The sequence below is a fragment of the Rhinoraja longicauda genome, chromosome 1, assembly GCF_053455715.1.
Source record: "Rhinoraja longicauda isolate Sanriku21f chromosome 1, sRhiLon1.1, whole genome shotgun sequence".
Taxonomy (NCBI): domain Eukaryota; kingdom Metazoa; phylum Chordata; class Chondrichthyes; order Rajiformes; family Arhynchobatidae; genus Rhinoraja; species Rhinoraja longicauda.
In genome coordinates this window covers 92,084,347-92,096,485 of record NC_135953.1, presented here as the reverse complement: position 1 = coordinate 92,096,485, position 12,139 = coordinate 92,084,347, and the positions used below count along the sequence as shown (strand labels likewise).

The 12,139-nt window shown below is 40.4% G+C and overlaps 1 protein-coding gene across 3 annotated transcripts in view; it reads right to left on the bottom strand.

Annotated features, from left to right (window-relative positions):
• prdm5 (PR domain containing 5) overlaps positions 1 to 12,139 on the bottom strand; it is a 243,768-nt gene that overhangs the window by 58,662 nt on the left and 172,967 nt on the right. The gene's annotated exons all lie outside the window — the stretch shown is intronic.

The window sequence follows — 12,139 nt, the reverse complement described above, 5'->3', positions numbered from 1 at the left end:
ATTCCAGCAACTCATTTGAAGTGATCAATTCAAATCATTATGAATTGCTGCATCACTTTAAAGGTGGTTTGCATGCCACTCATGCGAAAAACTCCTTGCAAGGTGGGAGGCGAGTGTTTTTATTTCCCCATTACCAGAGCAGCAGGACACAGGGCTGGAAGAACGTGAGGGGATACAGCGTTTGGAGCATCAAGGGGGAAGAACAGAAGAGAAGGAACAAGAGGGGGAGAATGGAGAAGAAGGATGTGAAAGATGATAAGGAGTGTGCGGTGTCAGCCTCCACATGTGCACTTCTCTGCAAGGGCTCACCGACTAACCCCACAATCAGTGCTCAGGTGATGCAAGGTCTTTCTGCTTCCATACAGTCTCGCCTGATCCAGCTACAGGTCCAGTCGCTACTGCACGGGAGCAGCCTGAAGCTCCACAGGAACTGCTTTACACTACCAGGTGACAGCTTGATGTGTGCACTGAGCAGAGAGATATCACAGGTGAGCAATTGCTGTTCTCACTGAGCAGTGAGATGTTTCTGTGAGCAGATTGCAGCTCCCAATGGACACAAAGGTGCGACCCATGAGCAGCTTTTGGTCTTCCAGGAGCAAAGGAATAACACTAATTGTTCTCGATGAGCAGAGGGATCCTGCACACCAACAGGTTGCTCCCCACATGAGCAGAATGATGCCACACTTGAACAAATTGCTCTCCCGCATGAGCAGATATATGGTATGTATGAATTCACGTCTCCTGTACATATAGAGGTGTGTTCAAGGTGCGTAGGAAGGAATTGCAGGTGGTGGTTTACATAAAAGATAGACACAAAATGCTGGAGTAACTCAGCGGGACAGGCAGCGTCTCTGGATAGAAGGTATGGGTGTCGTTTTGGGGGGGCGGGTCTGAAGAAGCGTTTTGACCCAAAATCCTCCAGCATTTTTTGTAGATCAGAGGTATGTTCAACATCGTCACAACCTCCACATCGTTAACAGGAGAAAGTCAACTTCGCGATGGAAGGTCAACAGGGACAAGACATTTCTTTTTTTTTGAGGCCACCCAGGGTTTACTCAGACTGGGTGCCATCTGGGCAGAAACTACTCTAAATCCTTGGACTCATAAAGGCATTTGAAAAATCCATCAGAAAATGAAAGGCATTCTCGACCACTATTGTCGTGGCCTCTTCTTGCATTTCACCAAGTTTGTGAAGATGGAGAGAGAACAGATGCGAGAAGTCATGGAATCAAGCAAAAGCCTTTATCCCCAGAATCCAAATACAAAGGCAATGATGCAAATGTACACATAAGAATAAAGGAGTCATGGAAGTTGACTGAAACATGGCATGACCTTTTCATCTGATCTATGAAGATCTGGAGGAAGTTAATAGATAAATGTAAGTTATTCATGGTAACCTATTTGCAGTCAAACATTGGCTGCATGGAAAGTAAACAATGGGTACAATCCTCTTGCCTTAGGTGCCATTTTCTCCTTACTGAAATAAAATGGAACTTTCCCCTGTGAGTAAAGAACTTTGCTGACCCCTCAGATGCTGCAATAAGAAGCAATGTAAGAAATAGCAGTGAAAAAATATCAGTGATCAAATTAACCAAATTTCATTCAAACCTGTTTTGAATGACAAATAAAGAAATTCAATTAAGCAATCAGTGGCAGTCTCCTTTAATGAAGCAGTGGTCAGAAGGTTAAGAGCAATGACGGCTTCACCTCCAGATAGTTCAATGCAAGCACAAGAGTGTGGCCAATGGGTGTCCTTCAGAACATTACATAACTGTCAATACAGCCTGGGAAAATATGGCACATATTTACATCTATTCCACACTAATCACATTTTGTCAAGGGTGGCACGGTGGCACAGCAGTAGAGCTACTGCCTTACAGCACCGGAGGGCTGGGTTCGATCCCGACCACGGGTGCGTCTGTACGGAGTTTGTAAGTTCTCTCCGTGACCTGTGTCAAGATCCAAGATCTTCGGTTTCCTCCCACACTCCCAAAGACGTACAGGTTTGTAGGTTAATTGGCTTGGAATAAGTGTAAATTGTCCTTCGTGGGTGTAGGATAGTGTTAATGTGCGGGGATAGCTGGCGGGTGCGGACTCAAAGGCCCGTATCCGCGCTATATCTCTAAGCTAAACTAAAATTCCTCCCACCCCCAGCCCCTCCTCCACTCATAACCTAATCTCATCTATACACTGGATCAATTTTACGGCAGCCAAGTAACCTTCCCACTACATCTTTGGGGTGTGGGAGGAACCTGTAGCACCAAAGGAAAGTCACAGAGAGAAGAGGCAAACTCCACTCAGAATCACTGGAGGCCAGGATCAAATCAGAGTTGCTGATGGTATGAGACACAGCTCTACTTAGCCGTACTACTACGAAACAACTCACAGAGGTAACTGAACCTCTCTTGAGTTCCCTGCAATGTATCTCATGAAGAGTTGTATAACTAAATGCTGCCTGTGGTGCACTGAAAAACTCATTCAAGTTAGTTTAGAGCTAACTTCGGCAACAAAACAGAATGTGTGTGTGTGATGGACTGTGCTTCAGGTTTTGCTCAGAATGTTCTTCCATGGTCATCATATGGAGCTTTGTGTTTCAGTTTATGGCACAAGTATTGAAAGTTGTTGTGCATGATAAATGAAATTCAGCCATTGCTGGGTCAACATCAGAACACTGCTGCGATTTATGGAATGTGGTCATAAATACCCTAATTTTGCAACTGGCACAACTTTACCCAGAATTGTTCACTGGTGCAAATTACTCCAGAAAAAAATTGTGGAAACTTGACTACTCATTGTGCATCACTTAACGATCATTTAAAAAGATATGAAACATCCATCCCTCAGACTTCCACTATGCCCCTACGAAGGATAACAGAACCAGAGCAAAGATGTGCAGTCGCCCATCACATAGTGAAGCATAGAACAGTTGTACTTACAGCATTGACAGAATCCGCTCAAGGCTAAAGGTCAACTAATCTGCTTTCCAATTTAAAAGAGATGGTCATCAAGAAATATTAAACTATCCAGATAGTTTAGATGATTATCGAAGGGAATTGGTGTCTTTATCTTCTTCGCGTGAGCCTCTATTTGTAACATGTGGTAAAAGCAAAATTACTGAAACTATTATTTTAGCATTGTTTCTCAGCTTCGAGACTTTTCCGCAAATTGTCACCACTTTCCAAGTCTCTGAGTGAAATAAATCCCACTTGTTAAATATTTAAAATGCAGATGTTTTTTCATCATGACATGGCATTATTTACTGGTGTTACTTCATTGTAATTTGTCTGAATGCATTATACTGCATTATATTTTTCAATGCATCTTGTTTGTTCATGATATTGCTACATTTTAAATATATACATTATATACAAGTTATTGATGTAAACTAGAAAAAATAAGAATCCTAGCCTGAACCCCTTTAAATACCACCCCCTCCAAATGCCAGACATTATGCTGTCTATGCTCATGTTCTACTACTTTCATTTCTTCAAGGATTTGAATGTGCAATCTTCTCTTGCTTGGCAAAATGAAGTGGTGTTGCTATCCTTCAGTGGACCTTTGACAAACATGTTCATGTCTAACCAACATTAATCTACGTGTAAGAGGTTCAGGGTCTTGTGTCAAAATATCTGACCATTATATTTTTCAAGATGGGGGGTTTAAACTTAAAAAAATAATGAGGACAAGAACAAGCCGAAAGCACCAATCAAAAAGTGTACAATTTATACTGTGGATGTTATATTCTCCTATATAGTGGAACAGCAAAAAAAAGGATCATGCATGTAGCCCCGTAGGAATATAGGGAACACCTACAAACTTCACTTTTAATTGAGGGACTTCAGCTTGGACACCTTACCAGTGTCTCCCTGATACTGTTTTAAAATCCTCTCTTGCAGTAAACTCGGTGCATTATTGACCCAAATTGGTAATATTCTAACAAGTTCAGCCATAAGTTCTTCAGGAGCTGGGCAGGCATATTAGATGCAAATCTTGTTTATCATCCTTTTGGCATCAGATAATGGTTCCAGAACGTCAAAGTTGAGAACTTCTCCTGAATTTAATCAGTGCATTCAATGTGGCAACAATAGAACAGTTCTTGATTCTCAAACCATCAAAGCTTGGCTAGAGGAGCTATTTTGTTCCCTCCACATGCCATGCATTCATTGTATTTGATCATTGCAAAATTCCAACCTGTGCAGATCTGCAGCCAAAGAGACTGTATTATCTCAAGCACACGGTTTTTCCATTTTAAACTTATAAGTATCACAAATCACTAATAATTGCACTCAGAAACCTGCTGCTACCAATGGACACAAATGGTGTGCAAGATTCCAGGACTGGCAGTGCAAGTTTCAATATGCACTAAATGAACAAACCTCACATCTGCTGAAACTTAACACTGCCTCTCCTGTGACCTATGCAGTCCCTAATCACAGCAGTCACCATGCAGACACCAGGGAACCTGCTGGTGCTAAAGCTGCTAATGGGTCCATGTGTACTTTTAAGTTCAGTTTCTTTTTTTTAATGCAGAGTTTTGGGCCACTGAATAAGTGATGACAGCTGAAAACTGCCACATTCTTGTCTCCACAGTTATGATTTCACCAGTGGTTGGCTGAAAGCTATTAGAACTGCCCATTAGTAATTAATTACAGCTTTAAAGCTTTCTGATAAATGTCTCGATGCCAGCATTGAACACAAGCTGAAAGAGGTGGATGCTGAAATGTGAGCCTGCTACTTTCAACCTCCTTTGTAGAGCCAATTGTCCACCTGCTGCCCCCAAAAATTAATGGTCAGCCCACTTGGGTGCAGGGTTTTTCATCATTCCTCCTTCAATATCTAAGGAGCAGTTATAGAATAATCTTATATGCTGATTGCTAATAAATGACTGTTAATATACTGCACATTGGACATTAGATGAAAGTATTGAGTCATGCATTTGGAACTGATTGGTGCAAATGCACAGATGATGCAAATCTACCAGCATTATCCCAGCAGCCTTTATATCAATGAGGCACCAGCTGTGGCTAAATGGTGGCACTTGCACTTCATAGCCACGAGGTCATCGGTTCAAGTTCCGATCCCCCGAGCAAGCAATTTAGTGTTGAAAGAGTACAATGCCTTTGGTGATGTCATCCTTCAAAAAGTTATGAACTAAAGCTACATTTGATGCTTTCCCCAAAAGGAATCAGAGCAGCCGTCGAAGTGTTTTCAGCAGTTTGTGGGTGGAGCTTCAGCAGTTTGTGGGTGGAGCTTGCACAGTCCCCACCGAGGCAACAGAATGCATATCTGGAAGGAGCTGTTGTGGAATAGGCCTCAGCAGAGAGATTGGAGCCAGCTTCATCCAAGAAGTTCCTGAAAAGGATTGCTGAAAAAGGGAGATGGAAACTTGTGGCAAGACTTAGCAACGAAAACTGGTCCATTGTTTTATCAGTTGCACATGATGGATTTAAAAAAGTAATTTTCAGTCCTCAGCTGCAGGAAATTAAATTAATAGAATCAATAAAGTCAAATTTTGATCAAATTAAAAATTAGACATCAACACAATGTTCTATAGATTCAGGATCAGTTCCTGTGGATTGGAGGGTAGCTAATGTTATCCCACTTTTTAAGAAAGGAGGGAGAGAGAAAACGGGAAATTATAGACCAGTTAGTCTGACATCAGTGGTGGGGAAGATGCTGGAGTCAATTATAAAAGATGAAATAGCGGAGCATTTGGATAGCAGTAACAGGATCGTTCCGAGTCAGCATGGATTTACAAAGGGGAAATCATGCTTGACTAATCTTCTGGAATTTTTTGAGGATGTAACTAGGAAAATTGACTGGGGAGAGCCGGTGGATGTGGTGTACCTCAACTTTCAGAAAGCCTTGGACAAGGTCCCACATAGGAGATTGGTGGGCAAAATTAGAGCACATGGTATTGGGGGTAGGGTACTGACATGGATAGAAAATTGGTTGGCAAACAGGAAACAAAGAGTAAGGATAAATGGGTTCCTTTCAGGCAGGCAGTGACTAATGGGGTACCGCAAGGCTCAGTGCTGGGACCGTAGTTATTTACAATATACATTAATGACATAGATGAAGGGATTAAAAGTAACATTAGCAAATTTGCAGATGACACAAAACTGGGTGACAGTGTGAAGTCTGAGGAGGAAGCTATGAGGATGCAGGGTGACTTGGACAGGTTGTGTGAGTGGGCAGATTATTTTATTTTCAAAAATATATAAACTCTTCCACAGAACCAAAAAAAACTGCTTTCATACTTTTATCACTCAAAGATTCCACAAGGATTTTGGTTTGTTGTCATACTGTTTGGAAAATTCTTCCAAATTTTTCTATTGAACAATAACTACTTCATCTGAGTAAACTCAGATTTATCCAGTTATCCAGTTTGTTGGTAATAATAATAATAATAATAATAATGCATTTTATTTATATAGCGCTTTTCATATACTCAAAGACGCTTCACAGAGATTTTGAGAACATAGGGAAATGAATAAATAGATAAATAAGTAAATAAATAAATGAACAGAGAAAGGAGACAGAAGGTGAGGTGACCTTCAGTGGTTGAAGGCAGTACTGAACAGGTGAGACTTCAGCGATGTTTTGAATGTGGTGATTGGTGGGCAAAATTAGAGCACATGGTATTGGGGGTAGGGTACTGACATGGATAGAAAATTGGTTGATGGATAGAAAGCAAAGAGTGGGGATAAATGGGTCCCTTTCAGAATGGCAGGCAGTGACCAGTGGGGTACCGCAAGGCTCGGTGCTGGGACCGCAGCTATTTACAATATACATTAATGACTTGGATGAAGGGATTAAAAGTACCATTAGCAAATTTGCAGATGATGCAAAGCTGGGTGGTAGTATGAACTGTGAGGAAGATGCTATGAGGTTGCAGGGTGACTTGGACAGGTTGTGTGAGTGGGCGGATGCATGGCAGATGCAGTTTAATGTGGATAAGTGTGAGGTTATCCACTTTGGTGGTAAGAAAAGGAAGGCAGATTATTATCTGAATGGTGTCAAGTTTGGAAAAGGGGACGTACAACGAGATCTGGGTGTCGTAGTGCATCAGTCACTGAAAGGAAGCATGCAGGTACAGAAGGCAGTGAAGAAAGCCAATGGAATGTTGGCCTAAATAACAAGAAGAGTTGAGTATAGGAGCAAAGAGGTCCTTCTGCAGTTGTACAGGGCCCTAGTGAGACCACACCTGGAGTACTGTGTGCAGTTTTGGTCTCCAAATTTGAGGAAGGATATTCTTGTTATTGAGGGCGTGCACCGTAGGTTTACTAGGTTAATTCCCAGAATGGCGGGACTGTCGTATATGTTGAAAGACTGGAGCGACTAGGCTTGTATACACTGGAATTTAGAAGGATGAGAGGGGATCTTATTGAAACATATAAGATTATTAAGGGGTTGGACACGTTAGAGGCAGGAAACATGTTCCCAATGTTGGGGGAGTCCAGAACCAGGGGCCACAGTTTAAGAATAAGGGGTAGGCCATTTAGAACGGAGATGAGGAAAAACTTTTTCAGTCAGAGAGTTGTGAATCTGTGGAATTCTCTGCCTCAGAAGGCAGTGGAGGCCAATTCCCTGAATGCATTCAAGAGAGAGCTAGATAGAGCTCTTAAGGATAGCGGAGTCAGGGGGTATGGGGAGAAGGCAGGAACGGGGTACTGATTGAGAATGATCAGCCATGATCACATTGAATGGCGGTGCTGGCTCGAAGGGCCGAATGGCCTACTCCTGCACCTATTGTCTATTGTTTATTGTCTAACAGGTTACAATTGTAGCCCATCTTTGTTCCACTTGGGCATTTACACCAATAAATAAATGGTGGGAAGCAGATTTCAGAGAAGATGTTAGTCTTTTTCTCAGGTTGGAAATGTCAAACACTAGAGGACATAGCTTTAAGGTGAGAAGGAAATTATATATATTTTTAACAGAGAGTGTGGTAGGCATCTGGAACACTGTCAGAGGAAGTGGTGGAAGCAGGTTAGATAGCAATGCCTCAAAGGCATGTACAGGCAGGGAATGGAGGCAGATGTGCAGTTTAAATTGGCATCATGGTTGGCACAGATATGCTGGGTCAAAGGGCCTCTTCCTATCATAGAGTCATACAGCGTGGAAACAGGCCCTTTGGCCCAACTTGCCCACACTGGCCAACATGTCCCAGCCACACGACTCCCACCTGCCTGCGTTTGGCCCATATCCCTCTAAACCTATCCTATCTATGTACCTGTCTAACTGTTTCTTAAACATTGCAATAGTCACTGCTCAACTACCTCTTCTGGCAGCTCATTCCATACACCCACCACCCTTTGTGTGAAAAAGTTACCACTCAGATTCCTATTAAATCTCTTCCCCTTCACCTTGAACCTATGTAGTTTGGTGTATTGTTCTATGTTCTATGGAGATGTTAGATTATTTCTAGAATTCCATGAAATCAGGTGTCCTCTGATATCATCAGATATTCTCTTCCAGGAAGTCATCAGCCAATTGGAAATATCTGCGATTGTATCTGGTAAATAAAGATGACACTCTAAATATGATGTTGGTCTGTTGTGATGGTTAAAGAAAAATTAAACCAGTACATGCAAAACAGCTGCACGTGTGTGGTGTTATTTGTTTTCCCAAACAGACTGTCCATTTGAAACAAATTAGATTCTTACAGATGACAAGCTTCGACTAATATACTCCATCAAGATTGCCCTTTGATTACAATCCGACAGAGATTATTCCCGCATGCTGTTCTTTATCCACTTTACTGAGGTTGACAGTTGTATTAACTTAGATTCAGGGTATTAGAAGCACTGATGAAAAAAATCATTCCTTTGATGTAATATGGTGCAATTCGCTGGCACAAATAAGATTAATAACGTTGTTTTCGGATCAAAGTCCAGCTTCTTGCCAAAAACAGGCAACAGTCATCTCTAACAATAGAACAATTTGTAATACTTTCTGCAGTTAGTGAAGTGTACCGCCTGCTTACAATACTGACTGCCAAATAAAGCAAAGTTCTCAGTATTATTAATGCATTTGATAATTAGTTTCCTTTGAATGGGTGGAATGGGATTTTGGCTTAGCTATGATCTTCCTACTTTAAAGGGCAGAGGAAGAAGCCTCTGTATCACAGTGACTTTTCTTTTAAAAAAGTGCTGATGTCTCCCATTGCTTGGAACGACCCTCATTGGGGCATAGTTCCAGCCAATGGTTCATGGAATATTTCAAGAGGGTGCAACACAGAAAAAAAACTTATTTGTGTAGGAAGGAACTGCAGATGCTAGTTTAAACCAAAGATAAACACAAAATGCTGGAGTAACTCAGCGGAACAGGCAGCATCTCTGGAGAGAAGGAATGGGTGACCTTTCGGGTTGAGATCCTTCTTCAGACTCAAACTTCTTTGTTTAATCCTTTCTTTTTGATGGATCCCATTTTTTTTTTTACGTTAAGCTGGCAACATTCCTGACTAAAACATATGTCAGACATATTCCACCTGCAATCCATATAGAGAAATGCACTAAATTTCATGAGACTCCTGTAACATCCCAAGACCTAATTCCATCTAATTAACAAGATTGCAGTTTTACAACGTACTCATAGAAGATTAAAAATGATGGATATTTCTATAGTTTCTCACATTTCAAGTCTTCACGAGTAATTTAAATAGTCTTGTTACTGCAGATTAAGAACACTGAAAAACACTGCAAAGCAAATAGGATCTCTAAAGGGTTTAAATATGTTACCGCGATGACTCTCAAGAATTTGGGGTCTTTTTTCCATGAACTACATCAGCCTTTCAAAAGCGACATGCTTCCCTTAGATTAAATTGAAAACATAGTTGCTTTAATCTTGTAAAACCTATTTGAAATTAAGGTTTTATTCAACTTTTTATTCAACTTTTTATTTGACAATCCCATCCCACTCACTGTTTTAATGCATCATATTTGGAAAGGAAATATAAAACAAACTAATGGATTAAAACTCAATGAACCTGTAGATCCATCTTTCACAACTGCGCATATTGGCTTCTCACATTATCTTTTTACTGAAATGAACAGATGTGAGGAAATAATTTTACTTTTTGGTCTTCACTTAAGCACTCTTCAAAACATGTGTGAAATGGGAGCATTGGGAAAGATTCAAAAATGTACAAGTTTCCTGCAAACATCCATCTTCCCAACTCCTCTGCAAAAAGCAACTTTGATTTTGTTCAACAGAAAGGAAAATTGCGTCCATAAATCTCTGGGAATTATTAGGAAAGCCTCGAATAGAAAGTCCAAATGGTCAAGGTAACGCATCCCTGTCTGCCTTCAAGAAACAGCCCAGGCTTTGATGCCCAGCTATCAGAGGAATTCAAGGTCACAGATAGATCATGAGTTAACTCTACAGACAGCATTTAATTACATTACATTTTTACCTTCTATTGGAAATATATTTGAAAAAATTATCCTTTAAATTTAATGAAGCACCAATTTACTTTTTAGCATTGAAAATTAATTGAACCCTCCCACCAAACTGCTCCTTTAATGTACCTTATAAAAGCTATAAAAAGTAAGTTCTGACGTACTGCAAGCAAATGTAGGTCACTTATTTGTCTTCGGTAAAATAAATACTACATGATAAAGAAACTTCTATCATGAAGACCATGTTCTCTAATACATACAGGCACGGATGATCAGAATGAATAATTCCCTATACAATTAATCCTAATCAGCTAATTAATAAATTTGTGGTGTAGTTGAATTCATTTTTATACATGTAGGATTGTATAACTGTATCTGGAACAATATAAATTATACCACCTATACTTATTTTTAAAATTGTTTTACAGATTTGAATTTATATTAAAAAGTTCTATAAATATGGGGTGGCACAGCTTGCAGAACTTTTCCCACACAGCACCAGAGACCTGAGTTTGATCCTGACCTCAGGTGCTGTCTGTGTGGAGTTTGCACGTGCTGCCTGTGACTGCTTGGGTTTCCTCCAGGTGCTCCGGTTTCCTTCCACATCTCAAAGAGATGAGGTTTTGCAGGTTAATTGGCCTCCGTAGATTGCCCCGAGTGTGTCGGGAGTGGATGAGAAAGCGGGATGGCATAAAACTAGTGTGAATGGGTGATCAATGGTCAACTTGGACTTGGTGGGTCAAAGGCCTGATTCCATGTTGTATTTTGCAATCAATCAATTAAATGTGTCCTAACGACATTAAACAGAACCACAAGGATGGTCAAATATGCTTAACACATCAACAACTGAAACAGGCAAAGTTATACTTATGGTTCAAGTACTATTGGGCGAGAACTCTCTGACATCTGCCAAAGTTTCCAATCTGAATGCCAGCATTTAGCAGCTTAAACGGCCACATGCCTCAGGCTTCCATGCAAGCACTGTCAATGCAGTAGACTTGAATTTATTGAATGACAGATGGCACTCCATCTGTCTATGCACTCTGTTGCTAAACTCCACAATGAGTCCATTGGCAGTCCTCCATCTCGCTGAGGAAATTACCTCACAGATCTTTCGCAGATCATGTGCCTGGCTAAATGTGGTGCACAATTCAACACCCTTGTATGAAGAAGGGTCTCGACCCGAAACGTCACCCATTCCTTCTCTCCCAAGATGCTGCCTGACCTGCTGAGTTACTCCAGCATTTTGTGAATAAATCGATTTGTACCAGCATCTGCAGTTATTTTCTTATACCCCTTGTAATTACAGATCGGTGACAAAGGTCAAGGTTTTGCTATTATTTCAATTTAGTTTATTATTATTAATTACGTCCATTTAGATATTCTTTTAAATGTTTTAAATATTAATTGAAAAATAATACTTCATATTAATGACTCTGAATATTAGTCACTTAAAAATAAATAAAACTTTCATTCTTAATTAAAGGACCTTAAGATCACATGCTATTCAGCAAACTGGATGGTATTTCCACAGAGATCACAAACAAGCAAAATTTGGGAAACATTTTTAAGGCTAATTAAATAAATCTATTATGTACATTGATTTGTGTGATGATTTAGATTGCAATATGTTAACACCACTGTTCATTAACTTTAGTATGTTGTAAGTCTACATTTCTCCCTATTAGCTGTATTACTACACCTGAGCAAATAGTGTGGCATTAGCTCAATTCAGC